The 25,281-nt window shown below is 40.1% G+C and overlaps 1 protein-coding gene and 1 pseudogene across 8 annotated transcripts in view; one reads left to right on the plus strand and one right to left on the minus strand.

Moving 5' to 3' along the window:
- Positions 1-25,281, minus strand: part of DENND1A (DENN domain containing 1A) — a 531,199-nt gene that overhangs the window by 400,356 nt on the left and 105,562 nt on the right. The window lies entirely within an intron of this gene.
- On the plus strand, positions 6,573-7,612 carry LOC109566442 (glycine cleavage system H protein, mitochondrial pseudogene; annotated as a pseudogene).

Below are 25,281 nucleotides of genomic sequence, written 5' to 3' on the forward strand. Positions count from 1 at the left end.
TGCCATCTTATTGCTTCCCTAAGACTTGCTCACACAATCCCTCATAGACGAATTTGAATAAACAAGCAACTCATCCCTGAGAATAGGAGTGACGCTTTGTCAGGGTTGGTTCTTCCCAGCTGCAATCTGGGGGTTACTGAAATGCAAGTTTCTATGCGCAAGACAAAGAGGGGCCAAACAATAACAAAACGTCAGAATAAATTCAGAGAAAAGTTTATTACAGGGCCCTGCAAGGAGACGGTTATTAGCTCATGCCTGAAAAACCCCAAATTCCCAAAAGCTTTCAGCAAAGCCCTTTAATAGGAGAAGTGAGGGAGGGCGTAGTTATCGTTGCAAACTTCTTGGTGACAATCCTTTTTTCTTGAGGTCAGGTCATGGTCAGGTAATGATGTTCCTGTAACCTCCACCAAAACAAATGTTAATTCTCTGTTCTGACAAGAAAGGGCAAAGTCCCAAGACACAATGTTCACCCTCCCAGGTCCTGGCTAAGAGGATGTAGATCTCAGTTGGCAGCCACCTTCAGGGCCAGGTCCCCAGACACTGGCCAGCTGTCATTGCTGAGGGAGCCAGGCACCTAAACCAACTGACTGTTAGGCTGCCCAGAGGGCGAGGGGTCTCACAGACTGTGACCCAGGCAGGCTGCCACTGCTATTAGGTCACAGAGACAGGAGTTGGGAAAGCGGTTCACCACTGCCTCAAGGCCTGGGCCCACCCAGTGGGTGGCCTTGGCGAGGGTTCTGGAGCCCTGCAGGACAGAGCCCCCTAAACTGTTTCCTGGGCTCCCCGGCTCTCCTGCTGGCCTGAGGCTGGGTGAGCTGGAGGACCCCTGGGAGACCAGGGATCTGCCTCTCACCTCACTGTCCACCTGACCACCACCACTCTGCTGACTGTTGGCCGAATAGCCCACTAACCGTCACTCATTGACAGTTGCTTGCTTGTGGGAGGGGCTCACTGTGGTGCTGACCAATGGCTGAGCAGGACCACTAAAGGGTCCTGCAGTAACTGTTGCTTGGTAAGAGAGTGTGGGGGTCACAGTATACAGCCAGAGCTATGTGTTAAGAGCTGCACTCAGCCACACTCTGTTACAGTTCTCAAGACAGTTACTGGTTCTCAAGATTGGACCTTCTTGGATAGGGCCAATGATGGGAAACTGAAGGCAAGGACAGGTTAGGAGTCCAGCCTGAATAAGTAAGGAACACTCTGGCCCAATGAGGAAAACAGGGCAAATGTGAAAGATCAGTCATTCACCTGGAAAGAAATGGGAGCCAACAATACAGCAGGGCTGACTGGGAAAGGTCAGGATTTCAGGTACAACCTGAGAGTACATACAGTTTTGGTAAAAATACTGCTACATAAGCAGAAGATTCACCAGAGGAACAGAATAGTTGGTTACCTCAGAAGTTGTTTACTGTTTTTATATGCTTTCTACCTCTGGGTGGCATGGAGGAAAAGTGTTAGGCACCTACTAGATGCCAGTCAATGTTCAAAGTGTTTCACATCCGTTATTGTACTTAATCCTGAAAAGTTTATGAAGCAAACTTAATTCCTGTAAGTTCCAGGGGACCCCAGAAAGGAAGTATAGCTGAACTTTGTTGTGTATGTTGAGCTACCGTGGCAGCAGTACATGGTTTGTCTTCCAAAGGGTGCGGTACTGGAAGAAGGAATGCTACCTGGACTGTGTGGTCAAAGAAGAGGGCTGTGGTAGTGCAGTGGGGTGCAGGTGTTACTGAATCACAAGTCCATGTACCCGACGCATAGTGAGGCCAATCAATGCTAACCATTTGAGTCTGGAACAGAGAAAAAGGTTTATTACAGGTTCATGCAAGGAGATGGGTGGCTCATGAGCTAAGAACCCCAAAGTTACTGAAAGCATTCAGCAAGCCCCTTTAAAGGCAAAAGGTGAGGGAGCGGCATGGTTAGTTGCTACAAACTTCTTGGTGTCAGATCCTTTATTCTTGAAGTCAGGTCATGGTCAGGTAATGCTGCTCCTGTAAATCTCTACCAAAGAAATGGCATTCTCTGTTTTGACCAGAAAGGGCAAAGTCCCAAGGCACAACTTTCACCCAAGGCCCCAGTCCTGGCTAAGAGGAGGCAGATCTCCATTGGCAGTTCCTTCACAGCTAGTTTCCCATACCCTGCTCAGCTGTCATCCCTGAGCACCAAACCCAACTAGCCTTCAGTCTCCTCAAGTCACCCAAAAGGCAGGGGCCAGGTCCCACAAACTGCAACCCAGGTAGATGGCCACTGCCATTAGGTCACAGAAACAGGGATGGGGGAAGGGATTCACCACTGCCTCAAAGCCTGGCCCAAAGCTAGTGGAGGGCCTTAGTGAGGACTCTGGAGCCTTGGAGGGCATAGTCCCCAGTCTGTCCCCTGGGCCCTTCAGCTCACCTGCTGGCCCAAGGCTAGGTGACCTGGAGGGCCTTCAAGAGAAGGCCTGAATATGCCTCTTACCTCACTCTCCACCTGATGACCACCACACCACTGACCCTTGGCTGAATCGCTTCCCTACTGGGACCTCATTGACAGTTACTTGTGGGCAGGGCCCACTGTGGTGCTGACCAATAGCTGAGCAGAACAACTAACCATCACTCACTGAGAGTTGGTTGCTTGTGGGTGGGGCCCACTGAGGCACCAACCAACAACTGAGCCTAGGAACATGGTGTGGAGTAATGAGACCCAGCAATGGCTGCCTGCTAAGGCCTGTGCTCATCCTGCTCTGTTATACAGGGTTGGTGTGTACTGGCTAGGATGTGTAGAGAGAAGGTATGGTCAGTGTCTTGGGAAAGAATTCTCCAATCTGTGATTGTTGAATCCTATAAATTTGTCACAGAGTGTGACTGAACACAGACCATAGTACACAGCCTTTGCTGTGCACCATTACCCCAGCCCTACCCAATTAACAGGCATCGGTTACCACGGGACCATTAGTGGTCCTGCTCACCCACTGGTTAGCACCACAGTGAGTCCCTCCCACAAGCAACCACTGTCAATGAGTGACAGTTAGTGGGCTATTCAGCCAACAGTCAGCAGAGTGGTGGTGGTCGGGTGGAGAGTGAGGTAAGAGGCAGATCCCTGGTCTCCCAGAGGACCTCCAGCTCACCCAGCTCAGGCCAGCAGGACACAGCCCCCTGCACGGCTCCAGAGCCCTTGCCAAGGCCACCCACTGGCCAGGCCCAGGCCTTGAGGCAGTGGTGAACCTCTTCCCCAACTCCTGTCTCTAAGGGTCAGCTGGGTTAGGTGCCTGGCTCTCTCAGCGATGACAACTGGCCAGTGTCTGGAGACCTGGCCCTGAGAGTGCTGCCAACTGAGATCTGCCTCTTCTTAGCCAGGAGCAGGACCTTGGAGGATGAACATTGTGTCTTAGGACTTTGCCCTTTCTTGTCAGAGCAGAGAATAACATTTGTTTGGGGGAGAGGTTTACGGGAACATCATTACCTGACCATGACCTGACCTCAAGAAAAAAGAATCTGACACCAAGAAAGTTTGCAACAACTAACCATGCCCTCCCTCACCTTTCCTATAAAAGGGCTTTGCTGAAAGCTTTCGGGGAGTTTGCAGTTTTTCAGGCTTGAGCCACCCACCTCCTTGCTGGGCCCTGTAAAAAACCTTTCTGTGTCCCAAACTCTAACATTTTGTTATTGTTTGGTCTCTCCACACATCAAGCACAGGGACTTGCATTTCCATAACAAAACTACCCTGACAACATTTCCCTTCCCAAGTGAAAAAAAGGGGTCCAGTGAACTAGTTGGTCATTCATGGCAAGATTATTTTTACACATCACAATTAGTGATGTGTTAGGCACTAAGACGGAGAAGACAATGGCAGCCCACTCCAGTACTCTTGCCTGGAAGATCCCATAGACGGAGGAGCCTGGTGGGCTGTAGTCCATCGGGTCGCTAAGAGTCAGACATGACTGAGTGACTTCACTTTCACTTTCCACTTTGATTCATTGGAGAAGGAAATGGCAACCCACTCCAGTGTTCTTGCCTGGAGAATCCCAGGGACGGGGGAGCCTGGTGGGCTGCCGTCTATGGGGTCACACAGAGTCGGACACGACTGCAGTGACTTAGCAGCAGCAGCAGGTACTAAGAAGGCATCAAGAGACAAGATCCAAAAAAAAAAAAAGAGACAAGATCCTATGGTTTCTCCTTGATAGAACACAAGGAATAGTCTCCTAAAATGACCCAGGTACAACAGAAAATTAAGAAGCTTTGAAAAGGAAGGGTGAGTAGGTGACCTGTAAGACAAGTAGCAGTCTCTGCTAGAGAACTGTTGGCTCTCTTTCACATCAACATAGTCTAGAGTTACCAAGGTAACCAACATTTCAACTTTAGTTCTTTTATCCTTCTTGCCTAAAGCCTTGACCAGACCTTGTAAACAATCAATTGGGCCTCCCTTTCCTCTCACAGCTTCCAAAATTGAAGGCATTTCCCAAAAAGATGGGACACTATACACCACAGCTCACCACCCTGAAAGATGCCAGAAAAGGGTTACAAAGAGATGCTTCTGTTTTCCCTCTGCTCCCATCAGATTTGCAAAGGTTCAAAGTATGGGAAACATCTGGAGTCAAAAATCTGGGTAAATAAGTGCTCTCATATTTAATTAAGAGTGTGGTTGGACAGAAAGTAATTTAGTGTAATTTTCACCAGCACAAATACTCAATTTTAAATGTCTAGGAAGGAATGATGCTAAAGCTGAAACTCCAGTACTTTGGCCCCCTCATGCGAAGAGTTGACTGATTGGAAAAGACTCTGATGCTGGGAGGGATTGGGGGCCGGAGGAGAAGGGGATGACAGAGGATGAGATGACTGGATGGCATCACTGACTCGATGGATGTGAGTCTGGGTGAACTCCGGGAGTTGGTGATGGACAGGGAGGCCTGGCGTGCTGTGATTCATGGGGTCGCAAAGAGTCGGACACGACTGAGCGACTGATCTGATCTGATGCCTTTTAAATCACCAATTTTACTTCTAAGAAAGCATCCATGGATTTCATGGAGATCACTGTCTTCTGCAAAAAAATTCATTAGAGTGTTGTTCAAAACACTGGTGTTGAACTTTCCTGACAGTTCAGTCAGTGGTTAAGATTCCACACTTCCAATGAAGGGGACACAGGTTTAAACCCTGATTGGGGAACTAAGATTCCGCATGCTGCATGGGGTGGCCAAGAAGAAAAAAAAAAAAAAAAAAGCAACACTGAAAACATGAAGCCACCTAAATAATTAATGGGGTAATAGTTAAACTCAGAGAAGGCAATGGCACCCCACTCCAGTACTCTTGCCTGGAAAATCCCATGGATGTAGGAGCCTGATAGGCTGCAGTCCATGGGGTCACTAATTGTCGGACACGACTGAGCAATTTCACTTTCACTTTTCACTTTCACACATTGGAGAAGGAAATAGCAACCCACTCCAGTGTTCTTGCTTGGAGAATCCCAGGGACGGGGGAGCCTGGTGGGCTGCCGTCTATGGGGTCGCACAGAGTCGGACACGACTGAAGCAACTTGCAGCAGCAGCAGTTAAATAAACTATGGTAAATCTATGTAATAGAATGTTATAGAGTAATTCAGAGTGATTTAGGAGAATGTGGAACAACCAGAACCGTCATTTACTGTTAGGAACAATAAATTGGTACAACCACTTTAGAAATTATTTGACAGTATTTAAGTAGGCTAAACAAACATACACCCACCTTATGACTCAGCAATTCCACTCCTAGGCATATAGCCAAGAGAAATAAGTGTACAGGTGTATCAAAAGACATACACAAGAATATTCATGGTAGGCTTATTGCTAGTAGTAAAATAAGTATCAGTCAACAGAAGGATATATAAATTGTGGTATATTCCTACAGTGCAATACTATATAGCGATTAGGAAGAACGAATTACATGTAACACCATGGATAAATTTTGATCAAAAGAAACTAGATGACCCCATTTATATGGAGTTCAAAAACCAACACTAATATACAGTTATAACGATCAAAACAGTAGTTGCCTCTGCGGGCAGGAGGAGAAGGGAGGATACTGACTAGAAGGACACACAAGTGGATCTTCTAGCTGTACTGAGGTGTAACTGACAAATAAAACCTGTGTATATTTAAAGTATAACTTGAGGCTTTGACATATTAATATGTAAACATTGTGAAATAATCAATCAAGCTAAATAATCTATCCATTACCTAATATAATATATAGTTAACCTTTCTTGTGTGTGGTAAGAACACTTAAGATCTACACTCTTAGCAAATTTCAACTAGGTACACAATTCAGTATTGTTAACTACAGTCATACTGCGGTACCATAACTGAACTTGATCTTGGTGGGGTTACACAAGTATATACATACATTAAGCTATTTGTTCTTGCTGTTTAGTTGCCAAGTCATATCCGATTCTTGAGCAACACCATGGACTGTAACCCACCAGGCTCCTCTACAATTAACTTTGTGGATTTACATTTTTGTAAACCGCAATACCTTTTTAAAAATAATGAATTGGGGGGCCGCCCCGTCCCGCCCCGCCCCCGCCGGCCGGGGTGCTCTAGGTGCCGCGCGGAGACCCGTGCGAACATGGCGCTGCGCGCGGTGCGGAGCGTGAGGGCCGCGGTAGGCGGCCTGCGCGCCATCTCGGCACCCAGCGCGCCCTGCTCGCCGCGGCCCTGGGGACTGCGAGCGGGTGCAGTCCGGGAGCTGCGCACCGGCCCTGCTCTGCTATCGGTGCGGAAATGCACAGAAAAACACGAATGGGTAACAACAGAAAATGGTGTCGGAACAGTGGGAATCAGCAATTTTGCACAGGAAGCTTTGGGAGATGTTGTTTACTGTAGTCTGCCTGAAGTTGGGACAAAGTTGAACAAACAAGAGGAGTTTGGTGCTTTGGAAAGTGTGAAAGCTTCTAGTGAACTCTATTCTCCTCTATCAGGAGAAGTAACTGAAATTAATAAAGCTCTAGCAGAAAATCCAGGACTTGTCAACAAGTCTTGTTACGAAGATGGTTGGCTGATCAAGATGACATTCAGTAACCCTTCAGAACTAGATGAACTAATGAGTGAAGAAGCATATGAGAAATAAATAAAATCTACTGAGGAGTGAAACTGGAACCCCTAAATAAACTACTTTGAAACAACTTAATCTAGCATAGTTGTCTTAAATTAGTGGTAGATAGATATTTAGAAAGCAACTTTTAGCAAAAGAAACTACTTGTAACAATGTTTCCTGAAGAAAATACCCCTTAACTTTCTAATGACCAGATAAACACTGCATCTTTTTCCACAGCATCCTGTGATTTTTAGGCTAGGCTCCAGTTATAATATTCAGAATTCCTGAAATTATCTCTGGTAAAACTAATTACAAAAATTATGTAATTCAAGGATAACATGGTTATCTTAAACCTTATATGACTTGTAACTTGCTTACAGCTATCCTTGGATTTGGGTCAAAATTATCTTTCCACTAGAAATAACTGCCATTGGAGAAAAGTTTGTTAGTTGTATAGTGTCCAGTGAAGAATATTACTATCTTAATTTTGCAATACACTGTGTTTGCTGGTGCTATTTTTATACAGTGAAGCAACAGCCTTGCAGGAGAATAAACAATTTAATAATAAAATATTCAACTTCTTAAAAAAATAATAATAATAATGAATTGATTAGAACTATGTATGAAGGATATGGAAAGGTGTCCTTTTTAATAATTTTTAGTTGAACCTCTGAAATACTCTTATATTGAGTGCCATAGAGATTTAAAAATATTAACTTTTTAATAGCTTGTCTTTGGTATATTGCATGTATCACATAATTTACCCATTTAAAGTATATAATTCAAAAAAAATAAAGTATAATTCAATAATTATTAGTAAATTTACCAAGTTGTAAATCATCACCATTAAGTCAGTTTTAGAACATTTTCATTAAACTAAAGAAGTCCCTCATGCCCCTTTACTGTTAATCTATTTTCCTACTCCTGTTCCAAACAAGCAGTAATCTATCTGCCCCCTTTCTTCCCAGATTTGCTTTTTCTGGACATTCATCTAAACGGTATCATACATTGTGGGGTCTCTGCATCTTGCTTCTTTCTTTCCCTGAGCACAATGTTTTTCAAGTTTGTTCATGTCGTGGCACGTATAAGTAGTTTGTTCCTTTTTACAGTTTACTAGTTTCCTATGACATGAATATACCACGTTATCTGACTTATCAGGTGATGACACAAATACTAACTTTTTGCAACATTCCTATCCACAAATACAGCTAAAGCATCACCCATCATCCTCATCCCATTTTCCTCCCCTTTTCAGAGGTCACCATTGTCTTGAGGTTGGTGTGCAGCCCTTCCCTTCCTGCTTTTATACAGTTAATACATACAAATATACCCATAACAAAATATACATTTGTTTTGTATTTTTATCATTGCCATATCTGGTTTACAATATGTAATATTTTTCAACTTGCTTTTTTTACTCACAATTATATTTTTAAGGTTTGTTCGTTTTGTCTCAAGTAGATTGGATTCATTCATTTTAAATGCTATAATATTCTCCAACTACAAATATGTCATAATTTATCTATTCCCCCTACTGATGACCATTTAGGTTTTCAATATATTTCTACCATTAAAAAATCTATAAACATTTTTGATTGTGTCTCCTTGTGCACATGTGATAATTTCTCTACATTATCTACGTAAAAGTGACACTGCTGGTTCCCAGTGTATGAATACCCTCCACTTACTTTTACCAGCACTTAAGAGCTTTTGTTTCCCGACACGCTCACCAACACTTGCTATTATTCACCTTAAAATTTTTTCTGGCAGTCTCACATATGAAATGGCATCTCATGGTTTTGATTTGAATTTCCTTGATTTTTAGTCCTGTAATCTTTTCACATGGTGGTTATTTTATCTTGTTCTTTTGTGACTTGCTATTTAATATTTTGGTCTATTTTTCTACTTATTTCTTTCAGTTTCCTTATTATTCTAGATCTCAAGCCTTGCCAAATTTTTCCTTCAATCTGATCATTTTGTTTTGTTTATAGTTTGTTTGTTTTTTTTTGCCATACCAAAATTTTAAAGGTTAGTAAGGTCAAATCAAGTCTTTTACCTCATGATTTGTGCTTGTCCATATCTTATTTCAAGAAATCTTTTTCCTATCTATACCTTTAAAAATATTTTCACATTTTATTTGAAAAGCTATGAATTTTTGTTTTTAAGGCAGTTCTTTAATCCAGCTGTAATTTATTTTTATGAATGGTGTGAGCAGGCAGGAAACTTGTTTCAAATGGACAGCCAATTGTCTCTGCCTGGTGACACCCATTCTGCTCTTTAACTCCTAAGGGCAGCTGGCAAAGCCTTCCTCATCCAAAAAAATGCCTCGAGAAAGAGTTGGATAGTTTGATATGTATTAATTCCTTGAAATATGACAAGTCATAGCTAGTAATTTTGGCAGAACAGAATATACCAGAATACACTGGGTTAATTTTTCTTAGACCCAAAGAAAAAGACCTGATTCACATTTATCCAACAAAAACAATGAATCCAAACAGATAACAGACCACCAAGTACAAACACTAAGCAAGAGCAAAGTGGTCAGATATTTCTACCAGATTTCTTTTATGAATCGTGAAATATTAAGCTTTAGGAGCATTTCATGGGGACACAAATCCAAACTTTTACCTAGCCCTAAACTTCACAATCTCATAGCTTCCTTCTTTCCAAAGCTTAGTTTTAGAAAAAAGGCACAAGGAAACTGCCTATCTCAATAATTGCAATGTTAAGAGAAAAGAAATGCCTCATTTGATACTGCTGCAATCATCTCTAAGCGTCATTCATAGTGACATTAGTACATAAACAAAAATTATTTCACCAATATAAATCCTCATGCAACTACTCTGGAGATTTTTACATAATGTTAACATTTACCACGATAATTTACATAATGTAGCTAGTATCAAGCAGCTAAATTTGAATTCTTTGTTCTCATGAAAAAGGGAAAGAACACCATTTTAGTTAATGATATGTTTCCGAATATGACACTACAAGGCATTCTTCAGGAGGTATATAACATGGACATTGATAATTTACTGAATAAATTCACTGTGATCAATTCTTTTATAAAAATTCACAGGAACTGTTAATGAAAGCATATGTTAATTTAATATTTTTCACCCCTTCCTTCTCCTGCCATTTATTAAAGCCTAACTTATTGAGAATATAATTTTTAACAGTATTTCTTTGCAAATGCTATACTAAAACTGCTGTATAATTACCTTTTAGGTTGCAAATTCTCATTCTACATACTTTATAGTATATTTTAAATCCACTTACAAATGTAAGCTCAATGGTCAAGAAAACAAAAAATACTCTTTGGTTTAAAAAAATCATTAATCATAATAAACTCAATTAGACACAGTATGAGGTTTTCCTCAAAGCCATACAATAATAATACAAGTATTGTATTGTTCAAATATTCTCATTGTTATACAGGTTGTCACATTTCATGTTTAATAGGAACTGACTCAAAGAGACCTTGAAACAAAAGTATCCTAACCAAGCAGCAGTTCCCAAAGTGTCATGCTAAAAAAACATTACTCTCCAATTCACACAATTCAAACAATCAAATCAGTGAACAACCACTTCTTTATTAATAGAACAATACACACTAGTTTCCTCTGTCCAAGTGATGCTACCTAAAAAATATTTAAAGAAAAACTAAACATTCACTGAATGATATATTTGTGAGTCTACCAATGATTCCAACTTCAGCTGGAAACAAATGAACTCAAAGTCCTTAAATGAATACCTAATACTGACAATTTTTTCCACTAAAAATATAAAAATGAAAATGATTCAACATATAAAGACCAAACCCCACTAGAAAAGAAGTATTGTGGTTAGGTAAGACATTCAATGTCACTGAAACTAAGATGATGGAAATAAAACAGTACCTTCTTAACAAAGATATCACAAATAGCTTTATCCTTCAAAATTATTTATTCAAGATATAATTTGCTCCCCTACAGGGTCAGATGACAATGCAACTAACTTAATACAATCTAGGCACTGTCTATATATGCACCTTCTGTTTTTAAATCAGTAGGAACCACTGACCAGCATAAGCACTATTTCTAATTAGATACTCAGCAATTGTATAAAGTATGACACCCCCCTCAAATATACATTTGACCATAAAACTAGTTTAATAAATTCACATGACTACAGACAACTGCACCATATTGAACAGGATCTTAAAAAGGATCAGAAAGTCAGTTATTTCAAAAAGCGATTTTACTGCAGATCAGGGATAACCTCCAACCACAACCCCAAAAGGGGGAAAATGTTTTATTAAAAGCATGTTTTCTAAGAGAATTCCTAAAGATACACAATATTATGTTCTATCTAATTTTCCAAACTGACTTATTCTCCTTTATTATATAATATCTAGTACATGGATAGGCTAAAACATATCTATCATTTAGTCTTTCAGGACAACCTAGTAGTCTGTATTCCCCCCGCCCCCAAAAAAATTGGTGTAATAATTAGAAGGAATAGGAAAACTTACTGCAACTATTCAGAGGATAAGGAAAATGGAAACAATTATTGAGGGCCTATTTGGCAATGGACCCCAAACTAACTAAACATTTCCTTTTTTAATTTTCACAATCCTATGAGATAAGCAATATTATTCTTAATTTACAGATGGAAAAAACATATCTTAGAGGTTAACTGATTTCCCCAAGGTTATGAAGCTATTAAGTGACAGAGCCAAGACTTAATTTCAAATCTATAGGATTTCAAAGTCCAAACTTTCATCTGCACCAAGCTCTCCCCATTAAAAAAAGGTGAAATAGGCTTTATAGGTTAAACTGAGAAGTTAAATGCTGTGGATGAAGCTGTTTCTCAGGAGATTTATAATTTCAAATAAGTTTATAAATTTATTCAATATGACTCTGTTAACTGGGAATGTTAATTTGGGAATCAAAAATCTGTGACAAATATCAAAACAATTTGGAGGAATATAAATAATTACCTGTCTCTCTAACACTAGGTTTGGGGGCAACAGAGTGATTCATTTCAATAGTCCCTTGAATAAAAGCAAATATCATCTTACTTTGAATTCACAAAGGACTGGACAGTTTTCAAAGAGTTTTCACAAACTTTAGAATTCATAAAGTCCTCAAAACAATCCAGTAAAATGTTACAGGAATATAGTGGATACATAAAAGAGGAAAATACAAAGAGGTATTCTAAATGCAGACAGTAGTGCTCATCAGTCCCACTAACTCCACACCTTCTCACAGCAAGAGAATACTGCCCCGTTCTAAAAATGCCCAAACTCTCTACATAAACAACTCCAGGTGCTACTATCATCATTTGAAAAATGACAAAGTTGAGGTTCAGAGCTTAGGCCATTAATGAGGGCACAAATTAAGTGTCAGGGATAAGACTGAGAACCAATCTTTGGCCTACAAGATCAGAGATTATTACTGTCCCTAGAACTGCTTTTAAAGATAACTCATCTTTATACCAAATTATAATAGGAGATGTAAAGTTACACAGATTTCACTGTTCAGTCGCTCAGTCATGTCCGACTCTTTGCGACCTCATGAATTGCAGCACGCCAGGCCTCTGTGTCCATCACCAACTCACGTCCATCAAGTCAGTGATGCCATCCAGCCATCTCATCCTCTGTCGTCCCCTTCTCCTCCTGCCCCCAATCCCTCCCAGAATCAGAATAGTATTCACTGTAGGAGAATATAAATAGTAAACAACACACTGGTCCACATGTTGGGAGGCTTGAGGAAGAACATATCCTTTTATGTGAAGACATATACTTAAAGATGCTAATCATCCGTATGTAAGTTGTAACAGTAACATAGAATGGGAAAGACTAAAGATCTCAAGAAAATTGGGAGATATCAAGGGAATATTTCATGGATGGGCTAAGAAATGGTAAAAAGCTAACAGAAGAAGAAACTTTGAAAACTGTGGTAGAAGAGCATTTAACAGCTATCTACTGAGAACACTTCTCCATACTAATTTTTAAAGAATAGCTTTACTATCAGACCCTCTGCCTTTGTTTAAAATTACATACGATTTAAACACATGCACACATAGGTACACGTATAGAATGTACACATACACATATGTACACGTACTGAAGGGGACTTCACTATCCAAACTCTAACCATCCTAACAGTCAGATAAATGTCTGGATGAGTCTCGAAAATCCAAATTCTTGCTATGTGTCATTCCAAAATTAGGAATCGAATACTAAAGATTCAAATGATGCAGTAGCCTTGTCATCCAAACTCAAGAAAAAAGAGATTCTGAGAATAAGAAATATTTGATATAAATTGGAGTGTGTGCACGTGTGTTAACATATACCAGAATGTCAGCAATTATACCTAGGAATTGAGATTAGACACTATTTTAGCTTTTTCTTTTTGCTTTTCTGAGTTTTATAAATAATCTCCAACGTAGCTATTCTAAGTTAAAATTTAAAAGATTATCTTAAGATATAAATTCATATCAACCATGCAAACTAATACATTATTTAGGGATACTTACAAATGTGGTAAAAATAATCATGAAAAGCAAGAAAATAGGGGAAAATGAGTGGTGAGGGGACCGTGGATGTTACCTGAGGGTAGAAATGAGGGACAACAGGAGGGCAGATTCAGGGAAGGAGTAGACAGAAGGCTTCCAGGCCCTAGCAATATTCCATATAAGCGAACGTGATAGTTTGCCTTCCAAGATGTCCCTCACAATTCCCACCACTCCTTTGGCACATGGCACTTCTTTCTCAAAGTCATGGAGTCTGCTGGCCCTTTCCTTCAACTGGGCTGACTTCATGACTTGCTTTGAACAACAGAATGCAGTGAATTGAAAATCATGCAGAGCCATCTGGGGGCCTAAGCCTTTAGAAGCTCGGCAGCTTCTGCTTTCATCTTTTTGGGACATGACTTCCATGTTACCTCAGGCTGAACTTCTGAATGAAGAGAGGCCATATGGGACAGAGAATGGCTCAGCCAGGACTTAGCTGTTCCGGCCACCTAGGTGAAGCATGAGACACATGCATGGAGTTCAAAAGATCAATTCTTTGGCGCTCAGCTTTCCTTATAGTCCAATTTTCACATCCATACATGACTACTGGAAAAACCATAGCTTTAACTAGATGGACCATTGTTGGCAAAGTAATGTCTCTGCTTTTTAATATGCTGTCTAGGTTTGTCACAGCTTTTCTTCCAAGAAGCAAGAGTCTTTTGATATTGTGATTGCAGTCACCATCTGCAGTGATTTTGAAGCCCCAAAAAATAAAGTCTCTCACTGTTTCCACTATTTCCCCATCTATTTGTCATGAGTGGATGGAACCAGATAACATGATCTTAGTTTTTGAATGTTGAGCTTTATGCTAGCTTTTTCACTCTCCTCTTACACTTTCATCAAGAGGCTCTTTAGTTCCTCTTCGCTTTTTGTCATAAAGGTGGTGTCATCTGCATATCTGAGGTAACTGAAATTTCTCCTGGCAATCTTGATTCCAGCTTGTGCTTCATCCAGCCCAGCATTTCACATGATGTACTCTTGCATATAAGTTAAATAAGCAGGGTGACAATATACAGTCTTGACGTACTCCTTTCCTGATGTGGAACCAGTCTGTTGCTCCATGTCCAGTTCTAACTGTTGCTTCTTGACCTGCATACAGATTTCTCAGGAGACAGGTCAGGTGGTCTGGTACTCCCATCTCTTGGAGAATTTTCCAGTTTGTTGTGATCCACACATTCAAAGGCTTTGGCATAGTCAATAAAGCAGAAGTAGATGTTTTTGTGGAACTCTTGCTTTCTCGATGATCCAACGGATGTTGGCAATTTGATCTCTGGTTCCTCTGCCTTTCTAAACCCAGGTGAACATCTGCAAGTTGTTGGTTCACATACTACTGAAGACTAGTCTATACTTTTGTCTTATCTTTCTGTCCTAGTATTTTTTGTTTGGGCTACAACAACATGGTAAGATAAAGAAGCATGCCATTGAAAACCACTTTAGAACAGTTTAAACAGCACAGGCATCCTGTGCAAAGATGTGAATACTGACTAGCTAAAACCATCTGGAACTGGCAATTTTTTAGGAGTAGTGTTTTGACAACTTTATCAATTTCCTCCGTGAATACTGTTCCAGGTAAGTTTTCTACCTCTTCTTCATCTACTTTGGTAATACGTATTTTCCTCTAAAATATTTATTTCATCACATAGTCATAGAAAAACAGTATTCGCATGTATAAATGCAACAGATTGACTATATACATAATAACAGAAATTATTTCTGAGCATTGGAAAATTTTTATATTGCAATTTCCCGAGTTTTCCAAAGTAAATCTGTTTTAAAATGAAAAAATGTAAAGAATAAACAAGAAATCACTGTATAGCTCCTGTTCTAAGAGTAGCACAGCATCTAACTCACCAGTCTGCAACAAGTGACAGAAATTCATGATAAGAAAACATGAAAATTGAACTCTGCATCTTGACCATAGTCTTTTCTTACAATGGATTAGAGGTAAAATTTTGTATTATTTGAGCATTTTCCATTAATAGCTCAAAACATATTAACTCTAAGGAAGGGGGCAATCTATGCTTGTATAAAATTTTATAAGATCCCCAGGATATTCTGTTCCATCAAGTCTGTAAGAGTTCCAAACAGGTCCCTTAACAGGGCTGCTTTCTCATGCCTTTTAAAATCCATTGGTGTCTCTAGCTTTGCAGGGGATGGGATCCAGTTTCTCAGCCCAACAATATGCAGAGGACAAGCACACAAAATACCATCCCAGTGGACACAATAATGCAGCAACAACCAGAAGCTCCAGCCTCCCTTAGCTTTTATTATCATAATTTATGCATCCTTAGAGACTGGAATATAAAACAGTGATTAATGCTGAGAACATCAACACCATCAAAGGTTGGAACTGACCACTGGCTTTAAGGAAGGAAACCATAATTCAGTTACATGAACATTTATCAACCCCATATTTTAAAAATCCACTGAAAAATGAAATCACTTACCAAGCTACCATAATCATAACTATTATCATCTTAATCCTTTAAATGCTGTGGTTTCCTTTTATCTGGGTCTGTCTTTCTATAACTCTACATAGAATCTGGTTTTTTATACATCTGTACAGCACTTGATTTTATCAAACTAATATTAACAGCCTATAAAGTCACTAGAGTAATAAAATTTAATAAGAGCAATAATTTGAGCTATTAAAGAATGCCATTATGACAGATATAACTATGCTAACATCAACATTATATAGTATACATAAGACAGATGTCACCATAACAAATATTAACAACATGGAGATACATTTTCAATATAGTGGAAAAGGCCAGAGTACACAGTATACATAAGTAAAAATTTCTTTAAAAAAAACACAGGTTAGAAATAGATATAGGCTCCACATAAAGGGGTAAATTAGTAATCCCAGAAGTTTTGGTGATTGTATTGATGCCTAAGGAAGGTTCTAGGGCCTTGAACAGTGTAAGAAGTCAGCAAAGGCATAGAGAGTAACATCTCTTGAAGAACTGGATATATCCCCTTTTAGCTGCCCTAACTTAAACACAGCATTGCCTATAGGTTACACTACACTGTGCTATCACTACAATAGCGGCTTTCAGACTTCTTTCTTTTACCCATAATCCATATAAGAAATATGTTTTATCTCCAACTGGTAATACAGAACACCCACAACCACAAGTTCCAGGAAACACTACTTTTCTTTGTTGCTTTGTTCAGCTGCTAACTTGTGTCTGACTCTGCGACCCCATGGACTGGAACACACCAAGTTTCCCTGTCCTTTACTATCTCCTGGAGTTTGCTCAAACTCATGTCCATTGAGTCAGTGATGCCATCGAACCATCTCATCCTCTGTCACCCCCTTCTCCTTCTGCCCTCAATCTTTCCCAGCATCGGGGTCTTTTCTAAGGAATCAGCTCTTCACATCAGGTGGCCAAAGTATTGGAGCTTCAACTTCAGCATCAGTCCTTCCAATGAATATTCAGGGCTGGCTTCCTTTAGGATTGATTGGTTTGATCTCCTTGCAGTCCAAAAGACTCTTCTCAAACGTCGTCTCTAGCACAACACTTTGAAAGCATCAATTCTTTGGCGCTCAGCCTGCTGCATGGTCCAACTCTCACATCTGTACACAACTACTTGAAAAACCACAGCCGACTACACAGGCCTTTGTTGGCAAAGTGATGTCTCTGCTTGTTAATATGCTGTCTAGGTTTGTTATCATGTTATTTTATCTGATAATAGCTATTCTATTCCATTTCACATTTTAAAATTCACTTTGTGGCCCACTAAATTGATTTCATTACCCTCTAGTGGGCCATAACCTATAGTTTGAAAACCACTGGGAGGCCTTTCTTAATGCTTAGGGGGGAAAAAAAAAGAAAGAAACTAATACCAGAAACCCATTATGTACCACATAATATGCAATAAGACATCATTTGTGTCCTAATTTAATTTTCACACCAACCCTATTAGGCAGGTAATGTTCATTGATTTCAACAAATATTCATCCCTTCAACAAATTTACTCAGTACTTATGTGTCAGGTACTGTGCTAAACTCTAGAAATAACTGAGCAGTGAGCGAAACATGCTATCTATGACCATGAAAGAAAGATACTAAATGAGAGGTAAATATTATAAAGAAAAACCAGAGCATGCTATGAGAGCACATAATATACAGACCCAACTTACACTGAGAGATTATAAAAGGCTTCCTGAATACCACTGGAGCATAGATTTCAAGGAAGCAAACGAACTGGAAAAAAGTAGGGAAAAGGAAAATGGTGTGGGCAGAAGCAACAGCAGTGACTGGAGAAGTCCTGAGGCAGGAAGGAATTTGGGTTAAAAGAGGAAATAAAGAAGGCCGGTGTAAGGATCACTGAGCACAAGAGAAATGAAGCTAAGGAAAAAGTCTGCTGTCAAGCCATGCACGATCTCACGGGGCACAGTAAGGACTTTAGAGTTTATTCGGGGGTAAAAAGGAAGGCATTGCAATTTTTGAACAAGATAGAGTGGAAGGCAGGGAAGAGGATCAGATATGGAGAATGAACTAGAATTAGGCAAAGCTGAATCTAAGTTTAGTTAGGTGGCCACAACAGTAGTCTGAGTCATACTTTTCTCACTTCAACACAGGTCATGGCAATGGAGGTGAAGAGAAGTTAGGAGACTTGAGATAAGAGGTAGAATTGAAGAGATAAGAGTAAGCCAGTGACTACAGAGACCAAGACAGAGAGACACGGAGACAATGACTCCCAGGTTTCTGGTACAAACAACTGTAAAATGGGCAAGCTGTAGAATAAAAAATTTGGGTGGAAGATCCTAAGTTCAGCTTGAGATGCCTATAAGGAGAAATTTAAGAAGAGCATGCAGCAGACAGAGTTATCACATACCTAATAAAAGTCAGAGACAGACTGGAATCTTGCCAAGACTACTGAACACTGAAATCAAAGTTCTTTCACAGCATTAAAATAAAGATGAGATTTATGATGATGACAATGATGAGTATGATACGCATCAGCTAGCAGTTATTGAACTTCTTTGTTCTACATACTCACAACCACTCTACTGAAGCTGCTGAGGCCTAGAGGGATGAACTGTTCTGCAGAAGTTGACAAAGGGGCAACACCAAGATTGAAAATCAGATCTAGAAAAGGTCTGAAATTCTAAATCACAGTGTCTCACCAAAATTGGGATACCAATATCTTCAGCTCCCAATCACCTGCCACCAAGAGAATGAAAGTTCTTTGAAGACACAGCAGAGCTGATTCATCTTTGTGAACCCTACCACAATGCCTCATTAGTGGTTTGCTGAATGCAATGTGAAGAAGTATGTACTCAACTTACTGTTAAGTAAATGTTTTTTTAAATTTGGAAAATCACCAACAGATTACATATAATTAACTTTTTTCCCCCTAATGTATATAATTTAAACCCAAAAGGTGAAAGATGAAGTCGCTCAGTTATGTCCGACTCTTTGCGACCCCATGGACTATAACCTACCAGGTTCCTCCATCCATGGGATTTTCCAGGCAAGAGTACTGGAGTGGGTTGCCATTTCCTACTCCAGGGAACCTTCCTGAACCAGGGATCAAACCAGGGTCTCCTGCATTGTAGGCAGATGCTTTGCCGTTATTAACTTTTTTTTCTAATGTATATAATTTAAACCCAAAACTCTTAGTTAACTTTTGAAACTGTGAGGGTCACAAAATAAGTGAAAGATGTCAAAATGGCAATAATGCTCTTCAGACAGGTTACATATTCTATACAATATTTTTCCTGACACCAGCATACCTCATAGTCTATATCTAAGGTAGTACTAAATAAGCTATCATTCTGTTTTAAAAGTGAAGGTTTCAGCCATCTACTCTAGAAGAAGAGTAAACAATTAGAAAATAAAACAAAACTCCTCTACTAACCAGAAGTTTGGCCTCTGGAGAAAAATGTTAACTTCACTGTGTGATTCCAAATGTTAACTTCACTGTGCAGAGTGAAATTTCAGTTCAAGAACATTGGTATTACTTACACATCTTATATAAATCTTACTTACAACTAGAATGACTGAAATTAGTTCAAAGTTGATTTCATGGTATGTACTATAAGGAGACCTTCTAAGAAAGAAACCTTGGCTCCATTTACCCAATAAATGGTGAACAGCTTTTAAATGTGTAGGAGGCATGTTTACCACACTTCATAGACTCTAAGAAGCCACTGAGAGCAAGATGCACCAGTCTATGACTATGCCTGCCCCCCCCAAAAAAAATTTAAATTTAATTACAGTATAATGGCTTCTCATGTAAAATTAGATTATTCAGTTCTTTAGAACAGATTTTTTTTCATCTAACATTACTGTACATACCTAATAAATAGAATATAAGCACAGTAATGTGGCTCAGACAGTAAAGAATCTGCATGCAAAGCAACAGACCCAGGTTTCATCCCCAGGTAGGAAAAATCCCCTGGAGAAGGAAATGGCAACCCACTCCAGTATTCTTGCCTGGAGAATCCCAAGGACAGAGGAGCCTGGGGGTTATAGTCCATGGGGTTGCAAAGAGTCAGACACAACTGAACAATTTCCAAACTCAGTAACTTAATGGAAGTATTTCTAAAACTTCTTCACATTCAGAGAGCAACTCTTCTCAATCACTCTTCAACTCAAAATTCTCAATCCAGGCTGCTTCTAACAATATCATCCCCTGTTCTACCAGGAACACTTGGTGATACAGCTTTTTTTTTTTCAAGATTTTTTTTCCCAAGCTGCTGACACTCATTTCACAATGAATGCTGACCTTATTGGAGGATCTAAAAGAAAGTTTTCAGATGAAAATCTAGACTCATATTCCTTTCTCAGACAGTTCTGAAATGTCAATAGTTGCAGGTGCCACATGGTATCTTGATACCCCAGGACTAAAAGCCCAGTTCTTCCATGCTTCAGCAATGACATCAAGACAGCTGCCTGGCCTGCACTGATTATAAGACCCCATCTATTGTAAGATGCATTGTGATTTCAGACATTAAACTAAGGGAGAAAATGTGTCCCAGAAGTTATCCATAAGGTAATCTGGCTCTAACTCTACTAGATGGCACATTTATCACATGAAAGTCTCATCTGGAAAGGAAAACATGGTTGACTGTAATTTTGTACCCAACTGTTCACTGCTCCTTCCTGGAGAGATTATACATCCCTGCCTATTGGTGTATGACTTGCAGTATGTCCTTCTCTATGGAAGTAGTGGCCAAAGAAACGTGAATGTGAGTGATCTGTGCCAATTCACAGCCAAAGCTGTGCAGGCCATTATGTCTCCATTGTTTCTCTTTCCTTTCACCATGAGAGAGGCATGTCTCAGCTGAGTGCTACTCCTTCAGTCTGGGTCCCTGATTAAGATACAGAGCTGACCCTGGAGCAGAGCTACAATGAAAACACACTGTGGGAAAGTAATAAACTTGTTTTTCTCAGCCACGGAGATTTCTGGGGTCCTTTCTGTTAACTTAAGACAGAATAACCTAGGGAAAGTTTATCAGAACCGAATATTCCTGATATGAACTCTAAAAACCTACTTCCAAATGGCAGGGCCTCCAACACTCCTCTAAGCCACCACGTTCTCCCCTGTAACCTACTGTGTGGCACACACTTACCCTTTGTCACGTACTTCTAGGCTACTTGGATCAAACCACTCCTCACATCACACTCCATGCTACTCTTGATTCTTTTGGCTTAAGTTTCTCAGTACTAGTTCTCCTCTTTGCATTCTCATCTTGCTCCTCAGACTTGATTCAAGATACCATTTCCCACTGAATCCCCAATGAATCTATTCCTGTTCTCCGCCATAGCCTGCCATCCCATCTATCGTGTCCCAGAACCCAGCAACTTTGGCACATATCCTGTGGACAACCATGTCACTCCATCAGATGTGAGTTTCAAACAACTAGATTCTCATAGTTGGAGGTCTATCAAGAAGTACTTTAAAAATCCTCTTTCAAACTGAATATGATCCAAAGCAATATGAAAAAAAAAGTTAAAACAATGTAAAGTATGACTCTAGAACTAATCATCTAAAGCTAACTTAAAGGTGGAAAATAACTTCTAAAATTCTAACAAATCTGTAATTAATCACACAGTATAGAATGAAAATTATACACTGAGATTTAACAAGAAATCAAAACTTATAATGTATGGCAAATACTGTACTTGGAAAGTGTTTTTGCCATTGAAAAATAACTAAATACAACTAACTGTGTAGGTGGATTCACATCCAATTATTCATGCTTACAAAATTAATCATAGGTTTCTACACTCTACAGTACATATATATACCCACAAAATACTGATCCTATTTGAACTTGTTTCTCTGTCATTTAGATTTCCTGTGTACTTGCCATATAACATCAAAGTACTTGTTACCCTCAAGTCCAAAGTCTGAAAGAGAAAGTGGACTAGAACAGGATTATTTACTGCCTCAAGGGAAAGATTCTGTTGTGATCTTGAACAAATTCATTAATGTATTCAAACATCTGTTGACTCACAAGGAAAATGAAGGGAGTACCATCTTCCTCAAGGAATTAATGTTATGAAAGTGAAACATAATAACTAACTTAAACCAGTGCCTGAATAAACGGCTCCATTTTTAAAAGCTAGCTGAATTTCCATTCCAGTAAAGAAGAACTATAATTTAGATCTATATTTCTATTCAGAAAAAAATAGAACAGATGAATACAAAATAAAAAAGAACAACCACTCAAAGGCATCAAAGAACTACCAAAAAGGTATCAAATTACATTGTGCCAAGATCCCAGAGATCCTTTAAAAAAAGTTTTTTTCCTACCTTTGGGGCCACATTTCTCCTAAAGGTGTGGGCCAATATGAGGAAAGGTAGGTAAGGGGTTAAAAGGTGATCAAAGTTTTCACATCACCAACAGGTTAACAGGATGAAACTAAAATTCAGGGCCCATAAAAGGGAGATCAGGCTTCCCAGATGTCACTGGTGCTAAGGAAAACGCCTGCCAATGCAGGAGACATTAGAGACATGGGTTCAATCCCTGGGTCAGAAAGATTCCCTGGAGGAGGGCAGAGCAACACACTCCAGTATTCTTGCCTGGGAAATCCCATGGACAGAGGGAGCCTGGTGGGCTACCCTCCATAGAGTCCATAGGGTCACAAAAGAGTCACACATGACTGAAGTGACTTGGCACGCACACAAAAGGGAGGTCATCTCAGGAAGCACCTTGGGCTTTCAGCAGGAACCCTGAATAATTACGCCTCATGATAAAAATTCAGTTCAGCTCAGTTGCTCAGTCGTGTCCAGCTCTTTGCAACCCCATGGACTGCAGCACGCCAGGCCTCCCTGTCCATCACCAACTCCTGGAGCTTGCTCAAACTCATGTCCATAGTCAGTGATGCCATCCAACCATCTCATCCTCTGTCATCCCCTTCTCCTGCCTTCAATCTTGCCCAGCATCAGGGTTTTTGCCAATGAGTCAGTGATTCACATCAGGTGGCCAAAGTATTGGAGTTTCAGCTTCAATCTCAGTCCTTCCAATGAATATTCAGGACTGATTTCCTTAAGGAGTGACTGTTTGGATCTCCTGGCACTCCAAGGGACTTTCAAGAGTCTTCTCCAACACCACAGTTCAAAAGCATCAATTCTTTGGCACTCAGCTTTCTTTACGGTCCAACTCTCACATCCATGCATAACAACTGGAAAAACCATAGCTTTAACTAGATGGACCTTTGTTGGCAAAGTAATGTCTCTACTTTTTAATACGTTGTCGAGGTTGGTCATAGCTTTTCTTCCAAGGAGCAAGCATATTTTAATTTCATGCCTGCAGTCAACATCTACAGTGATTCTGCAGCCCAAGAAAATAAAGTCTCTCACTGTTTCCACTGTTTCCCCATCTATTTGCCAAGAAGTGACGGGACCAGATGCCATGATCTTTACTTTCTGAATGTTGATTTTTAAGCCAACTTTTTTTTTTTTACTTCTCCTCTTTCAATTTCATCAAGAGGCTCTTTAGTTCCTCTTCAGCTTCTGCCATAAGGGTGGTGTCATCTGCATATCTGAGGTTATTGATATTTCTCCCAGCAATCTTGATTCCAGCTTGTGCTTCAGCCAGCCCAGCATTTCGTATGATGTACTGTGCATATAAGTTAAATAAGCAGAGTGACAATATACAGCCTTGACATACTCCTTTCACCATTTGGAACCAGTCTGTTGTTCCATGTCCAGTTCTAACTGCTGCTTCTTGACCTGCATACAGATTTCTCAGGAGGTAGGTCAAGTGGTCTGGTATTCCCATCTCTTTCAGAATTTTCCACAGTTTGTTGTGATTCACACAGTCAAAGGCTTTGACATAGTCAATAAAGCAGAAGTAGATGTTTTTCTGGAACTTTCTTGCTTTTTTGGTGATCCAATGGATGTTGGCAATTTGATCTCTGGTTCCTCTGCCTTTTCTAAATCCAGCTTCTACATGTGGAATTTCACGGTTCATGTACTGTTGAAGCCTGCCTTGGAGAATTTTGAGCAGTACTTTGCAAGTGTATGAAATGAGCGCAATTGTGCAGTAGTTTGAACATTCTTTGGCATTGCCCTTCTTTGGGACTGGAATGAAAACCTGACCTTTTTCAGTCTTGTGGCCACTGATGAGTTTTCCAGATTTGCTGGCATATTGAGAGCAACAATTAAACAGCATCGTCTTTTAGGATTTGAAATAGCTCAAGTGGAACTCCATCACCTCCACTAGCTTTGTTCGTAGTGATGCTTCCTAAGGCCCACTTGACTTCGCATTCCAGGATGTCTGGCTCGAGGTGAGTGATCACACCATCATGGTTATCTGGTTCATGAAGATCTTTTTTGTATAGTTCTGTGTATTCTTGCCACCTCTTCTTAATATCATCTGCTTCTGTTAGGTCCGTACCTTTTCTGTCTTTTATTGTGCCCATCTTTGGATGAAGTGTTCCCTTGGTATCTCTAATTTCCTTGAAGAGATCTCTAGTCTTTCCCATTCTATTGTTTTCCTCTATTTCTTTGCATTGATCGCTGAGGAAAGCTTTCTTATCTTTCCTTGCTATTCTTTGGAACTCTGCATTCAGATGGGTATATCTTTCCTTTTCTCCTTTGCCTTTCACTTCTCTTCTTTTCTCAGCTATTTCTAAGGCCTCCTCAGACAGCCATTTTGCCTTTTTGCATTTCTTTTTCTTGGGGATGGTCTTGATCACTGCCTCCTGTACAATACCACAAACCTGCATCCATAGTTCTTCAGGCACTCTATCAGATCTAATCCCTTGAATCTATTTGTCACTTCCACTGTATAATCATAAGGGATTTGATTTAGGTCATACCTGAATGGTCTAGTGATTTTCCCCACTTTTTTCAATTTAAGTCCAATACAAACAAGATGGTGGAGTAGAAGGACATGCGCTCATCTTCTCCCGTGAGAACTCGAAAATTACAACTTTCTGCTGAACAACTGTCAACAGGAGAATGTTGGATTCCACCAAAAAAAGATACCACACATCCAAGGGCAAAGTAGAAGCCCCAGCAAGATGGTAGGAGGGGCAAAATCACGTTTAGTATCAAACCCCATACCCACCAGAGATGCTCAGCTCAAACAAAACTTGTGTGCACCAGGAGATCCCACAGAGACTGAGCCAGACCTGCCTTTGAGTGTTTGAGTGTCTCCTGTGGAGGTACAGGGTCAGCAGTGGCCTGCCACAGTGGGAGTGGCCCTGGG

The sequence above is a fragment of the Bos indicus genome, chromosome 11 (assembly GCF_029378745.1).
Source record: "Bos indicus isolate NIAB-ARS_2022 breed Sahiwal x Tharparkar chromosome 11, NIAB-ARS_B.indTharparkar_mat_pri_1.0, whole genome shotgun sequence".
Taxonomy (NCBI): Eukaryota; Metazoa; Chordata; class Mammalia; order Artiodactyla; family Bovidae; genus Bos; species Bos indicus.